The sequence below is a fragment of the Citrus clementina genome, unplaced genomic scaffold (assembly GCF_000493195.1).
Source record: "Citrus clementina cultivar Clemenules unplaced genomic scaffold, Citrus_clementina_v1.0 scaffold_1, whole genome shotgun sequence".
Taxonomy (NCBI): domain Eukaryota; kingdom Viridiplantae; phylum Streptophyta; class Magnoliopsida; order Sapindales; family Rutaceae; genus Citrus; species Citrus x clementina.
In genome coordinates, this window is record NW_006263303.1 from 19720803 (window position 1) to 19737137 (window position 16335).

A 16335-nucleotide genomic window follows, 5' to 3' on the forward strand; every position below is an offset into this window, starting at 1 on the left:
TACAACCACAAACTCTTGTACAAATTTATTTTGTACAAACTGATGTGGCATGAATAAATTGGTTAAATTGAATATCTTTTAGCCCACATAATCTATTTTTATTATTTTGTATTTTCATTCAACCAATGAATTAATGCCAAATTAATTTGTACAAGATAAATTTACACAAGAATTTGTGGCTATATCATCACTCTATTAAAAATATAAAGGTCATTTTGTTAGCTTATGTAAAATTTGTGACACTTGGATGGTCAAGAATAGTTCAATTGCCTTCTACTCCGACGTTACCGCTCCCTGTTTGGGAGTATCATTTTCACGGGCCTTGCTAAGTTACGTAAAATATATCATTTGACAGATCATTAGGAACACTTCCGCAACATGATACAAAGATTCCAATCAAAACTGTCAGTTTTACTCAACTAACCATACCTAAAATACGCGCAAAGTCTACGTTGCTAGAAGAAATGGGGAGAAATTATTTTTCTTTATATTGACGTTGTCTTCAGTGGGATCCCACTTATAATACCAGGTGTTTAGCTTGCCCATTTTCATTACCATAATTTTTTCACTTATTTACAGAGATGTTGAATTTTCAGGTGCAAGTCTCTGTTTATCAAGGTCCCATCATTTTATAGTATATAACTGCGGTCTTGCATGGGAATTGGAGCCCATAGGATGAGGAGCGGAACAAGCCAACTTCGGCTACAATGCCAAAGAGTTTATTATAGACTTCGAATTTAATCACTACTCAAGGCATATTTATTTAATATATTAGAGGGAGCTACAAGCCTAAATTGTATAAACCAATGGATGCACTCTGGATTTTGTTAATCTTTTGTAAGTTACCGTTTTTCTTGTCTGAATTCTCATTTGCACCTGACATCATTACTTCATCTCAGACTCTTAATGACAGTAGGACCTTAATTTCAAAAGATGGAAGCTTCGAGCTTGGTTTCTTCAGCCCTGGTAGTTCCAAGAATCGTTACGTAGGAATTTGGTACAAAAATATCCCAGTTAAAACAGTGGTTTGGGTTGGGAACCGACTCAACCTGATCAATGACTCTTCTGGCTTCCTAATGATAAACAAGACAGACAATCTTGTATTAACAAGTAAAAGCAATATCGTAGTTTGGTCGGCATACTTGAGTAAAGAAGTCCGGACTCCAGTTGTATTGCAGCTACTAGATTCAGGAAATTTTGTCCTCAGAAGTGAACAAGATGGTGATTCTGAGACTTATTTCTGGCAGAGCTTTGATTATCCTTCTGATACATTGCTCCCAGGAATGAAGCTCGGATGGGATTTAGAGACAGGTCTTGAGCGGCGCGTAACATCATGGAAGAGCTTTGATGACCCATCTCCCGGAGACTTTATTTGGGCAATTGAACGACAAGATAATCCCGAGGTGTCATGTGGAAGGGATCAAGAAAGTTTTATAGGACTGGTCCATGGAATGGCCTTAGATTTAGTGCTCCATCACTAAGGCCTAACCCAGTCTTTAGTTTCAGCTTTGTCTCTAATGATGTTGAGCTGTACTACACATTCAACATCACAAATAAAGCAGTTATCTCAAGGATTATCATGAACCAAACACTCTATGTACGTCGACGATTCATATGGAATAAAGCAACTCAAAGTTGGGAACTGTATTCAGATGTGCCAAGAGATCAATGTGACACTTATGGCCTTTGTGGCGCCTATGGCATTTGCATCATTAGCCAGTCGCCTGTTTGCCAATGTCGAAAAGGTTTTAAACATAAGTCAGGGGGATATGTAGACTGGTCTAAAGGGTGTGTGCGTAATAAGCCGTTAAACTACTCTAGGCAAGATGGCTTTATGAAATTTACTGAGCTGAAACTGCCAGATGCTACTCCTTCTTGGGTGAGCAAACGTATGAACCTCGAGGAATGCAGGGAGGGGTGCTTAGAAAACTCTTCTTGTATGGCTTACACAAACTCAGATATCAGAGGAGGCGGCAGTGGCTGTGCCATGTGGTTTGGCGATCTGATTGACATGAGAAGCTTTCCAGATGGTGGGCAGCACTTGTATATTCGAATGTCTGCTTCAGAGCTAGGTATCCGTTTACTTGTTTAAGTTACTCCATTATGAGAACTTAGGAGTGCCACTCCAGTTAGATTAGTTCCATATTTTTAGTGTGTAATTTAGTAATGAGTTCAGATTGAGATGCTCCTTTCACATAAAGCAGTTTCTGGGTATAGCTTCTATGCATAGAATTCTGTTGCTATTTGAATCCTTTTTTCTTAGCTATATGATTATTGACTTGCTTTGCTATACCTGAATACGCTGATCAAGGAGCGAAAGGTGAGCCTACGACAAAGATAGTGGTGATAGTCATTTCTACTGCTGCCCTGTTAGCTGCAGTGATTGCAGCTGGCTATTTGGTTCACAAAAGAAGGAGAAATATAGTAGGTATAATATTGCTCCATTTTCCTTCAAAAATTTATAGCCATTTGTTTACATTTTTATGATAGTTGTTTCCTTTCAATCAATATTTATATGAGTTCGATTTTGCAGTATCAAATCTTCAATAAAATCTTTCACCAAGTAGATTAAGTTTTCGTCTGCAACAATAACTGTACATTTGTTTCAAGATGAAGAGTTAACAATACATATCATTTAGACCTAGGGCAGGTTAATTAAACTTGTAAATTTTTTGCTTGAATAACAGGTATACTTACATGCATTTAGTATTATATTAATACATGCCTCTTTTCACCTGTGGTTCTTTATTTACTTACACTTTCATATTGACTGGAAAATGCATATTGGATGAATGAAATGGCTATGATACTATTTTCCAAATAAAAAACTTTCTCATCAAGAACAAGAAAATGGTAGTTATTAGTTTAATATAGTCCAGTATCCGCACTGCATATGTTGCTTTCAGTTAATATTGCCCAATATTTCAGAGAAAACAGAAAACAACAGGAGAACTGAACAGAAAAATGAAGATCAAAACATAGACCTGGAGCTACCACTATTTGAGTTAGCTACAATTGCTAACAAGTAGATTAAATTTTTATATGCAGCGATAGCTGTGAATATGTCTCTAAGGTGTAGAGTTAACATTGCATTTCATTTATACCTGCGGCAAGGTAATTGAACTCGTAAAATTTTTAGTTGGAGTAGCTGGTTTACTTATATGTACTTGGCTAGTATTATATTAATACATGCCTCTGTTTCACATGTGGTTTCGTTTTTCACTTGCGCTTCCATATTGACCGAAAAATACATATTGGATGTATAAAATAGCTTTAATACAAATTTACAGATAAAGAACCTCCTCATTAAGAACAAGAAAATTGTATTCACTAGTTAGTCATTTAATATTGTCTGGTATACGTACCGCATATGCTGCCTTCAGTTAATATTGTCCAAAATTTCAGAGAAAACAGAAAACAGCAGGGAAACTGATCAGGAAAACGAAGATCAAAACATAGACCTGGAGCTACCACTGTTTGAGTTAGCTACAATTGCTAATGCCATAGATAACTTTTCAATCAACAACAAGCTTGGAGAAGGCGGCCTTGGACCAGTTTACAAGGTAAACTTGAAAGCTGCAAGTCAAGAATACTTATTTTACTGGGTAACTAAATTCACATATATCTTCCCAGGGCACACTGGTGGATGGACAGGAAATTGCTGTAAAAAGGCTTTCAAAGATTTCTGAGCAAGGATTGAAGGAGTTGAAGAATGAGGTTATACTATTTTCCAAATTACAGCACCGAAATCTTGTAAAGCTTCTTGGCTGCTGCATTCAAGGAGAGGAGAAATTGTTGATTTATGAATTCATGCCGAACAAAAGCCTGGACTCTTTCATTTTTGGTCTGGATCCCTCTAAAACATTAAAATATTCAGCTAGCTTGTGCCTTGATTATAGACGAATCTTATAACCTTAACATGGTAATTTGTAGATCAAGAAAGATGTAAGCTATTGGATTGGTCCAAGCGTTTCTGCATAATTTGTGGGACTGCTAGGGTTCTTCTCTACCTTCATCAAGATTCTAGATTGAGGATTATACATCGAGATCTCAAAGCAGGTAATGTGTTACTCGATCAGGATATGAATCCAAAAATTTCAGATTTTGGCTTTGCCAGAACTTTTGGCGGAGATGAGACAGAAGGAAACACAACCAGAGTTGTTGGAACATAGTAAGTGTTTTGGAGAAATACGTCGACGAGACCAGGCATGATGAGCAGATATCTGATGGCAGAGTTCTGCGAATCAGTGTGTCCCGTAAGAGCCTGGTATCCGGGGGAGCAGGAGCAGAAATATTCTGCTCAGCCACGAGCACGTCATCCGCGAAGCCAACTTCCTGCAAGAAGCATAAAGCCATTTCTGCTGTATTCCTGCTAACGGTTGGGTCGAGGAGACCCGGTCAATGACAGTTGGTGAGACATGCTCTCCAGTCCGAGAATCAAGGCGTGAGGGCCACGCAACCGCCCACGACTACGGCAATGGAGCATCCACTTTCAAGAAGTGAGAGGATGGCGAGCGCAAAGGGAGGAAAGGCTAGAGTTCAGAAGTGGCCTATAAAAAGGTAGCCAACGAAGGTAAAAGGGTTAGCAATTTTGAGATAATAACAGAGAGAAAGGAAATTCTAAAAGAGAGAAAATGACCTAAAAGCCATAAGATTTGTGGCAAGCGTTCCCAGAGCCTTCATATCTGACTTGAACGTCGGAGGGTTTACGCCGGGAAAACAACCGGCGTGCTCTGACTTGTTTCTGTGGACGCAGGGATACATAGAGAAGAAAGCGTACGAGGAGAGATCCTGATCGAGGTGAGGTTGATCGAGCAGACATCCTGGTCGTTGGAAGGTGTAACCAGAATCTCGCATCAACATTTTGGCGCCGTCTGTGGGGAGCTGAGCAAAAAGCTTCTGTTGATAGCAAGAAGAGAAGGGAAGCAACTGAAAAGCAATGGAGACAGGAGGCAGTAGTGCACAAGGGGGTGATATGAGGCTTAACGATTCCGTGACGCTGAGGGAGATAGCCAGTGAAGCACGGGAAAAAGCCATGTTCGACCGGATGGAACGAATGGAAAAGCAGATGGAGACCTTGACAACCATCCTGCATGAGCTGCGGAGCGAACGAAGGGTAACCCAGGAAGAAAGGGTGAGAGGTGGTGGAGTGACACCAGGTCCCGATAGTACGAGGAGAAGTCAAACCACCGGGAGATTTGGTGGTGAGAGAGGTAATATACCTCTGCGAGGAGAATTTCATAGAGAGGAAGAGCAGTCCCCGGCAAGACAGATTTTTGACGAGGACGACGGGGTGACGAATGCAGAGGAAACAGAGTTGAGGCAACACTTGCATGATGTAGTGCAAGAGCGGGATCAAGTTGCAGCATGTGACCCTGGTCGTGCAGTACAGCTGGAGGAGGAAGTGCGCAGACTAGCACAGATAATTGACGACATGCAAGGAAGGAGCAGAGCTCCTGGTTGGAGGATAATGCTGGACGAAGAATCACCGCTCACAGCAGAGATCATGAGGGCAATTATTCCGAGAGATTTTCGCCTCCCAGACCTTAGATACTCGGGAAGAACTGATCCGCTGGTGCACATAGAGCGCTTCAACGACATAACTGGGGTACAAGGATTATCTCAATCCCAAAGGTGCAGGGTGTTCCCACTATCCCTTGAGGGACGTGCACGAGAGTGGTACAAGAAACTTCCTCGGGGCAGCATTAAAACCTTTGAGTAGATGTGCCAGGAATTTGTAGAGCAGTTTAGTTGGGCAATGGCACCAGAAGATGACATGATGGAGCTGAAAAGCATGAAACAGGGGGAGCAAGAAACCCTTCGGGAATTCATCAAGAGGTTTCATCGTGCTGTCCTCGACTTGGGAGCCTTCAACCACCCTCAGACGTTAAGGGGATTGAAAGAAGGAGTGAAGATAGGAAGGCTGTGGTACAACTTGAGAAGCTAAGCTATTCAGATGTATGCAACCGCATACGAGCAGGCTAAGAGAGATATTGAGATTGAAGAGGAGAAGGCAGCACGGATTAAGACAGACCAGTTAGAAGGGTTTGGGAGGAAAGAGAAGAAAGCATTACCGGGGAATGGGCCGATCAGGAGGAGGGACCACCAGACCTTGGGTAGTGGAGCAGGAGGTCGGGTAGCTACTTACCAGCCTCATCAGAGGCCACCACAGTATCAGCGCAGCAGGGCGCAACCTCCTCGTTCCCCAGCTAGGGAGCCTTGAAGAAGGCATGATTCGGCGTATGGTGGTCTTCATCAACATTCCCACGGTAGTAGAGGAAGCAGACCAGAAGTACTACCACCGCCCCCAACTCAGAACGGAGCAAACAGAGAAAGAGCAGTGCATCTGATTGACCAGAACCAGGATTATGGGCGGTATACGTCCTTGAAGATGTCCCTGGACGAGGTGTACGAGACCATAAAGGATCGAGGGTTGCTATACCTCTCTGCTCCAATAACAAAGCTACCCAGCAGGAGGGATAGGGTATGCTATTGTAAGTTCCATGGCACTCATGGCCACACCACAGCAGATTGCAGAGATCTTAAGACCCAGGTTGAAGATTTGGTGAGAAATCGGTATCTGGACGAGTTTGTAGATGGGACCTTTCCAATTGTAGCCTCAACAAGTGAAGGGGAGCAGAGTGACAAGAACTTGAGGCGCGAGCAGCCTGCAGTAAGGGTTATAGTTGGGGGCCCAACATTGGCCGGAGATTCCAACAGGTCGAGGAAAAATTATGCTAGATACGCCATGACCAGCAAAGAGGTATTCTTCAATACCCCAGCAGCCAAACGTGCAAGAGTCAGGCAAGTGCCAATCATGTGGACAGATGAGGATGAAGAAGGGATCCTATACCCCCACGAGGATGCTTTGGTCATCAAGGCCACTGTTGATAGCAAGAAGTTTGACAGGATACTGATTGATACAGGGAGTTCAGTTGATGTGTTGTTTAAGTCAACTCTGGAGGAGATGGGAATAACAGACCTGAAGTTGAATTACACCAATACCTCCTTGAAGGGGTTCGGAGGAGGAAAGCTGGTCCTTCTGGGCGTGGTCGAGCTGCCTATCACGATTGGGAGCTCCCCAACAAAAATGACAATGATACTGGACTTTGTGGTAGTGGATGAAGAAGGTCCTTACCAGATGATCCTGGGTCGGCCATTTCTGAGGATGAGCAAAGCGGTGCTGTCCAACCATTATCTGGCTCTGAAGTACCGGATGAATGGGGTAGTTGGAGTGGTACGAGGAGACCAGAGGATCGCAAGAAGCTGTTACTCCTCGGCAGCAAAGGAAGCAATGCAGATAATATCCCTCGATACCCGAGTTGAAAACAAGAAGGGCAGACAAGAACCTGTAGAGGATCTGGACACAGTAAGCCTGGGACCAGAGAATTCGGGAAAGACGATCAGAATCGGGTCGAGACTTAAGGGAGAGCAAAAACAGGAGTTGGTGAAATACTTACAGCCTCATGCAGATGTGTTTGCTTGGACACATGAAGACATGCCAGGGATTGACCCTGAGGTAGCATGTCATAAGCTGGCAGTAAAGAAAGGTGCTCGAGCAGTAAGGCAGAAGAGGAGGTGCTTCAACCAGGAGAGGTATGAGGCTATAAATGGTGAGGTGGAGAAGCTCTTGAGAGCAGGGTTCATTCGGGAAGTCAATTACCCTGAATGGATATCGAATGTGGTGTTGGTAAAGAAGGCAAATGGCAAGTGGAGGATGTGTGTGGATTTCACAGACCTTAATAAGGCATGCCCAAAAGACAGCTTCCCTTTACCAAAGATCGATCAGCTAGTAGATTCAACGGCTGGACACGGTCTGCTTAGCTTCATGGACGCGTTCTCGGGATACAACCAGATCCCCATGCACGAGCAGGATGAGGAGAGCACGGCTTTCATCACTAACCAGGGTTTGTTCTGTTACAGGGTAATGCCATTTGGTCTCAAAAATGTTGGGGCCACCTATCAGAGGCTGGTGAACAAAGTCTTTAAGCCATTGATTGGGAAAACCATGGAGGTGTACGTGGATGACATGATCACCAAGTCTAAATTCCCGAAGGAACATGTCGGACACCTCGAGGAGACATTCGGGCTTTTGAGAAAGTATAAGATGAAGCTCAACCCGGAGAAGTGTGCTTTTGGGGTCGAGTCAGGGAAATTCCTTGGATTCATGGTGAGCCATAGGGGGATTGAAGTAAACCCCGAGAAAATCCAGGCGATTGTGCAGAAGAGGTCTCCTCGTAACCTGAAGGAGATGCAAAGCCTCACGGGGAGGTTGGCGGCGTTGAGCAGATTCATATCCAAGGCTATAGATAAGTGTCAGCCATTCTTTCAAGTGATAAGGAGGGGAAAGAAAACAGAATGGACCCCAAAATGCGAGGAGGCCTTCCAGAACTTGAAGCAATACTTGCAGCAAGCTCCACTGCTGTCCACACCAAAGGATGGGGACAAGCTATACCTGTATTTGGCGGTATTGGATCGGGCCACCAGTTCTATTCTGGTGAGAGAGGAAGAAGGAGTTCAGTATCCGATATACTACACCAGCAAAGCCCTGCTCGACGCTGAGACCAGATACCCACGGTTGGAGAAATGGGCACTTGCCCTTGTGGATGCTGCTCGGAAGTTGAGGCCATACTTTCAGGCATTCCCAGTCTCGGTTATAACAAACCAGCCATTGCGTCAAACTCTGTACAAGCCGGATGCTTCTGGTCGGCTCGTCAAAGGTTCTAAGGCAGGGATATTTCTGGCCGACAATGCACCAGGATGCACAGGAGAAGACCAGGAGTTGTGTAAACTGCCAGAGTTTTGCAAGTTTCTCCAACCAACCACTAGAGAAGCTCACCTCTATGGCCTCCCCTTGGCCATTTGCTCAATGGGAAATTGATTTGATCGGCCCGCTGCCAAAGGGACGAGGAGCAGCAACGCATGCAATAGTTGCTATAGATTACTTCACGAAGTGGATAGAGGTCGAAGCCCTTAGCAGGATTACAGAGAAGAAAACGACAGACTTTGTGTGGAGAAACCTGGTCTGTCGATACGGGATCCCTTATGCCTTGGTGACGGATAATGGCAGGCAGTTCGATAATCACAGCTTCAGGGATTTCTGCCAGAACCTCGGGATAGAGTTGAAGTATTGCTCGCCTGCTCACCCTCAATCGAATGGACAAGTAGAAGCAGCCAACAAGACCATTAAGAGGCTTTTGAAAACCAGGCTTGGAGCAAAAAAGGGTACATGGGTTGATGAGCTGTCAGGTGTTCTATGGGCATACAGGACAACCCACAAAACAACAACTGGGGAGACGCCGTTCACCTTGGCTTTCGGACATGAAGCGGTCGTACCAGCTGAGATAGGAATGACCACGTACCGGACAGATCATTTCAATGAGCAGGAGAACGACGAGCAGATATGCTTGAATCTTGATTTGGTGACGGAAAGGAGTGAGCAAGCAGCCGAGCGATCAGCTATTTACCAGCAAAGGGTTGCCCGATATTATAACCAGAAGGTGAACATACGGCAGTTCAAGGTTGGAGATTGGGTGTTAAGGAGAGTGAATCAGAATACCAAAGACTCGACTCAAGGAGTGCTCGGTCCAAATTGGGAGGGGCCATATAGAGTCAAACAGCTAGTTGGACCAGGAGCCTGCAAGCTGGTTCGCATGGATGGCCACGAGGTGAAGCGCCCATGGAACGCAGCACATCTCAGGAAATATTTCCAGTAAGAGTCGCTAATATTTTCAAGTTCTTTCTGTTCATAGTTGCTGTTATTTATTTTATGTCCAAACAATTTCGTGTAAGTTGAATCCTGCAATTAATGGAACGTCGAGGAATTTCATTCACTTGAAACTGTGAGAATTTTCTAAGGCATGCAAAGGCTCACCCAAGTCTCAAAGCCTGTTTTATGGCGAGACAGAAGCTAAGCGTGCCAAGATCTGCTCGACCACGCGAAGGCGAGCAGAATCCCAAGCATTGAAGAATTTTCTAAGGCATGCAAAGGCTCACCCAAGTCTCAAAGCTTGTTTTATGACGAGACAGAAGCCAAGCGTGCCAGGATCTGCTCGACCACGTGACGGCGAGCAGAATCCCCAAGCATCGGAATATTTTCTAAGGCATGCAAAGGCTCACCCAAGTCTCAAAGCCTGTTTTATGGCAAGACAGAAGCCAAGCGTGCCAGGATCTGCTCGACCACGTGACGGCGAGCAGAATCCCCAAGCATCGAAATATTTTCTAAGGCATGCAAAGGCTCACCAAGTCTCAAAGCCTGTTTTATGGCGAGACAGAAACCAAGTGTGCCAGGATCTGCTCGACCACGCGACGACGAGCAGAATCCCCAAGCATCGGAATATTTTCTAAGGCATGCAAAGGCTCGCCAAGTCTCGAAGCCTGTTTTATGGCGAGACAGAAGCCAAGCGTGCCAGGATCTGCTCGACCACGCGAAGGCGAGCAGAATCCCCAAGCATCGAAAAATTTTCCAAGGCATGTGGCAAAACCATACGCCAAGCCAGAACCTGCTCAACCAGACGAAGAGGAGCAGATTCTCAAACGAAAAATAACTCATGATTACAACACAATAAAGTAATCAAAAAATATTTTTATTAATTTGTTAATAATTAACAAAGGAGATAATCTTCACAAACATTGTTCATTACAATACAAGAAATATATCAAGAAGAGGGCGGATTAGTAAGCTGAGCAGCATCGGTTGGCTGGACCTCCTCTGGTGCTGGGGGGGTATCACCAGTTGCGTCCGGGGGGGGTGCTCGCCTCGCCAACGTTAGCAGGGACTGCACGAGGAGAAGAGTTTTCCTCCTCAATCACGATTGACTTTACCCCTTCGGCATCTTCCTTGGCCGCCTCCTCGTCCATATGTTGAGCAACACCAGCTGCAAGGTCACCCATTTTTAGATCAGGGTGCTGCTTCCCGAGGACGACCATGATGCAACGATAAGAGTGCCGTAGTCCCTGGTCATACTGGTTGTCAACCTCCCTCTCCAAGTTCTCGACCTGAGCTCGGTGGGAATCGCGGAGAGATTCGAGCTGAGCCTTATACATAGCCTTCTGCCTTTGCAGATCCTCCTTAACCTTGGTCAGCTCCTCCTCGAGGGTAATGGCTTTTGCTTGAGCAAGAGATTCTTGCTCTATCAGCTTCAGGTTCTCAACATTCAGCTCCCCTGCTTTCTTTTCGGCAACGTCAGCTCTGGTCGTCGCCGATTGTATGTCCTCCTTCATCTTCCGGTCGTAGCGGCCAACCTTAGCCTTATAATAGGTGGTCATGCAGCTGAGGTGGAAAGCGCTATACTGCATGGCTCCCACCAGCTCACCCAAGGTGCAGCCGTCAAAGTCCTCCAGGTCTTTCTTGCTCAGGAGTTTAGATAACTCATTGAGATAGGGGACCAAGTGCTCTGCTCGGCTGTCAGGTAACCGAGATCGAGACCCGACAGGAGGAGAAGTTGAAGCAGGATCTGTCGCTGCTCCACTAGTTTCCCCGACTTTGGCAGGAGCAGGAGGTAAAGTCTTCAAGGGAAAGACTTGCTGCACGATGTTGGCCCGTTTTGCAGAAGGGGCGTCCTTGTTGTGGTCCTTCTTCGTGGTTTGAGGTCGAGAACGTTTCCTGTTCAGAGCCCCAATCACAGCGTCCTCCATCTTATGGCCAGGGAGTATCAAGCGAGATTCGAGCAAGTTGTAAACGGTTATCAACTCTCGACTCGGGCAGGAGTTGGCTAGTACAACCTCGACCCATTTGAGCTGATCAGGTTGGAGCGGGAAGTGAACACCCCAAGAACCTGCAACACAAACAAACATTTGATTAGAGACAAACTAGTAAAGTGCAAACAACAAGGTAGACAAGACATCTAATACGAGTAGGCAACCTGGGACCATGAAACGGGGTGGGACGCGGAAGTCCTGCCCATCAACCTGTGCAACTTGACCCCAGGGACCCCCTGCGAAAAAGAACTTCTTCTTCCAATTCCCACCACCACCAGAAGGAAGATCGGTTATGGGTTTCCTGGTCTTGGTACTTGACTGAAAGTAATACCAGCCGGCGTCTTTGGGGCTGCTTTTTAGCTGGTACAAGTGCTTCACCTCATCGACCGTGGGCTCGTTTTGGCAACATCTGTCCCACAGTATGAACAGACCAGAGAGCACTCTCCACCCGTTGGGGTTCAGCTGACCAGGAGCTAGGTTTAGCCCGTTAAGAATCCGGGCAAAGTAGGGTTGCAAGGGACACCTCAGCCGGTGCCTAAAACTCTCCAAAAACAAGGTAACATATCCCCTAGTAGGCCTGCTAGGGGTATCCTTCTTTCCTGGGACCTTAAGAAGTATTTCACCAGGAATGTTATACCTAAGCCGGAGGTCAGCGAGCTCGTCAAACGTGGTCGTGCACGTCATATAATCAATAGCGTAGTCCCGCGATAGGGCTCTACCTCCTATTGTACTCCGCCCTTCTGGTGGCGACGCTCCTAATAGGGACACCTCACCAGAATCATCTCCTCGACCCTCACTCAGGGTGTTCTCTGAACCAGAAGACCCCTCTTCATCGTTATTTCCGTTCGAGGAGGTTGTTTGGGGGGACATCCTCCTAGCGCTAGTACCAACACTAGATCTAATGGGCTCTAAGGGGATCCCGGGGTCAAAAGCAGGATCGGTGAGCATACTAGGCAGGAAGTCCAACTCATCGACGTCAACCTCAAGGACCTTCTCTTTGTCTTTCGACATTCCCTAAGCTCTAACCACAACACCACCACCAACTACTACCCAAACAAAAGAGAAGAGAAATTATCTACAACTATCCGAGACCAAGGAGATAGAAGAAATACTTGAAGTAATGGTTCAGCCGGTGAAAGACAGAGATGGAGGCCTTTATGCCGAAACTTCTTTGCCGGAGGGACAGAGACGGAGACGGAGTGAATGATGAATTTGCCGTTCGAGAGGATTTGGGTTTCCTAATGGGGACGGACTCTTGGGTTGCCAGCATTTAACGGCACCAAATACCAAGGGCCTCGTAACCGTTGGTTTGAAATTCGAATAGAGGGGCAGATTTCTGCCACATCACCTCGTCCGTAATTAAATGCGATATGACTCTTGGCAGCCTTTTTCAATCCCACGCGAGCAAATACTGTCAAGTTTCTACTTCTAGTCCACTACATTACCCAACACCAGAAACTGGGGGACCGATGTTTGGGAGAAATACGTCGACGAGACTAGGCATGATGAGCAGATATCTGATGGCAGAGTTCTGCGAACCAGTGTGTCCCATAAGAGCCTGGCATCCGGAGGAGCAGGAGCAGAAATATCCTGCTCATCCACGAGCATGTCATCCGCGAAGCCAACTTCCTGCAAGAAGCATAAAGCCATTTCTGCTGTATTCCTGCTAACGGTTGGGTCGAGGAGACCCGGTCAACGACAGTTGGCGAGACATGCTCTCCAGTCCGAGAATCAAGGTGCAAGGGCCACGCAACCGCCCACGACTACGGCAATGGAGCATCCACTTTCAAGAAGTGGGAGGATGGCGAGCGCAAAGGGAGGAAAGGCCAGAGTTCAGAAGTGGCCTATAAAAAGGTAGCCAACGAAGGTAAAAGGGTTAGCAATTTTGAGATAATAACAGAGAGAAAGGAAATTCTAAAAGAGAGAAAACGACCTAAAAGCCATAAGATTTGTGGCAAGCGCTCCCAGAGCCTTCATATCTAACTTGAGCGTCGGAGGGTTTACGCCGGGAAAACAACTGGCGTGCTCTGACTTGTTTCTGTGGACGCAGGGATACTTAGAGAAGAAAGCGTACGAGGAGAGATCCTGATCGAGGTGAGGTTGATCGAGCAGACATCCTGGTCGTTGGAAGGCGTAACCAGAATCTCGCATCAACAGTAAGTATTTCCAGTCATGTGATCTTTACGATTCACTTGCTTTGATTAATGACTTTGATTAATGAAAACTAACTTATACATTCTACTCCTCTGAAGTGGTTATATGGCACCAGAATACGCTAGTGATGGGCAATTCTCAGTAAAATCCGATGTCTTCAGCTTTGGAATATTATTGCTGGAGATAGTAAGTGGAAAAAAAAATAGAGGATTTTATCATTTGGACAACAAGCTTAATCTCATAGGACATGTAAGCAAAACGCATATATACGACATTTTCTATCATAGTTTAAACCACTAAATACATTATAAGTGACAAAAGAGTTATGATATGTTGTTAGGCATGGAAGTTGTGGAACAAAGGCATGCCTTCAGAACTGATTGATCCCTGTTATCAAGAATCTTGCAATCTGACTGAAGTGATACGATGCATTCACATCAGTCTATTATGTGTGCAACAACATCCTGATGACAGGCCATGTATGCCCTCGGTGATTTTGATGCTGGGTAGTGAGATTGTGCTGCCTCAGCCGAAGCAACCCGGTTTCTTGGCAGATAGGAAATCAATTGGACCAGATTCTTTGTTAAGCATTCCCGAATCATCTTCAAGTAACTCAATTACGATCTCAGAGTTGGAGGCTCGTTAGAGATCTATTAGTAACATGCCATCTTCTACATTATCTCTGAAACTTAAATGACATAATCAGTGATATTTCAGCTAAATGATTGAATCAGAAATGATGAGGTTTTTGGTTCAATTATCCTACGATGTAGTATAAGTTGTGGATCTCAAATAGAATGCTTCCTAATGTTTATATAGAAATTGTAAATAAGAGGAACTCTTCATAATAGCCCTTAGCATCTTGTTATTTTTGTCATGATTATTATTTAAAAATAGCAATTCAAGATATCAAAAATATGAACGTTATATTGTTATCATTTTGACTTCCTCTCGTTTAAAATTAAAGAAAGATACACAAGATTCCAACCAAAATTTTGAGTTTCATTGAACAATCATAAACTCTTATGCATAAAGTCTACGTTTAATGGGTGAGAAATTATTTTTCTTACTCACATTGTAATTATAAATGGACCCTAATTATATTTAAAATCTTTAGGTTTTGTCCTATTTTATACGTGTGACGCTGTAAGGAGAACACAATGCAATCTCATGAGAAAATTTTCAGATCGCATGAAAAATCACACCTGTCAACAAGATCTTTTTGTTACATCATATTTATATATTAATATAGTGTAAATAATTTAAACATGTAACAAACATAAATTAATTTACTAATGATATTAATTAGAGACTAGGTCAAAATCTCATTAAGTCATTTGAATTAGAACAAAATCTAATCACATTTTGATTAAAACTTAACCTAATTGCATTGGCTTTGCCAAGTAGTAAAACGATATCCATTGTTTATCTACCCTATCAACCTGCTTCCGCTACCCCCTTGTATTAATTAATATCAGAGAGATCAAAATCTCATTGGATTAAAATTAGATCTAATCAAACTTCAATTAAAATGTAACTCAATTGTATTTGATTGGCCCAGAACTAGAATAATATTTAATGTTTATCTATCCTATAATTCGCTTCCACTGCCCTGCTGCGTGAATTACATAATGGACATGTTCTTTTATGATTAACTTACCAAGCCTGTATAATAATTACATAATGGACATATTCTTTTATGATTAACTTACCAAACCTGTATAATAAATTATATGATAACTGATTGTTTCAAAATCTAAAATTTATCAAACACCTTAAGAAATTGTTTGCTAAGTTGATTACTTCAGGAGTTAAATAACGTTAACTAATGGTGAGCTTATTTATTCTCATTATTTAATTTTTATTTTTTTTTATCTTTTTAACAATCTAAATTTTATTGGGAGTCTAAATACATACATTTATTGTACACCATAAAAATATGCCTAACTAACAATTCGCATATCCAAAACGGGATCAAGCTTGGGCGGTTGAATTTTAAGTCTAAGGGGTCATCAGTTCTGAGAGTTTGAAGTAAAATTCAGCCTTTGAATAACTGTCAATTTGGTATGATTGAGTTTGGGAAACACGTTTATCTCAATTGTCTCAAAACTACTATTTGGTTACTAAATTGGATTGATTATGGCTTTCTAAACTTTAAAGAAGCTTAATCTAGTGATTGATCAGAGGACTTTTGGTTTCTGTTTTTAAGCCGGGATGGTCTCAACTGCTGGAAGCAGAACATGGAGGCACCCAATTTAGATGATACATACAGCGCAATGTGCACCTTAAAAAATCGTCTTTAGCCTGAAAAGTTTGTAATTGGAGATGAATAATATATAGAAAGATATACATTTTTGCCTCATCAGCAATCTCATGTTTCTGCTTCAATTCACAGATATCTCATAAAGAACACTGTTGTCTGCAAAGAACAACTTTATGACAGGAAACTTCTTGTGAAAGTAATGGTAGAATTTGGTAGCA

At 43.7% G+C, this 16335-nt stretch overlaps 1 pseudogene; it reads left to right on the forward strand.

Moving 5' to 3' along the window:
• Positions 1-806: 806 nt before the first annotated feature.
• Positions 807-14500, forward strand: LOC18054418 (annotated as a pseudogene).
• The last annotated feature ends 1835 nt before the right edge of the window (positions 14501-16335 follow it).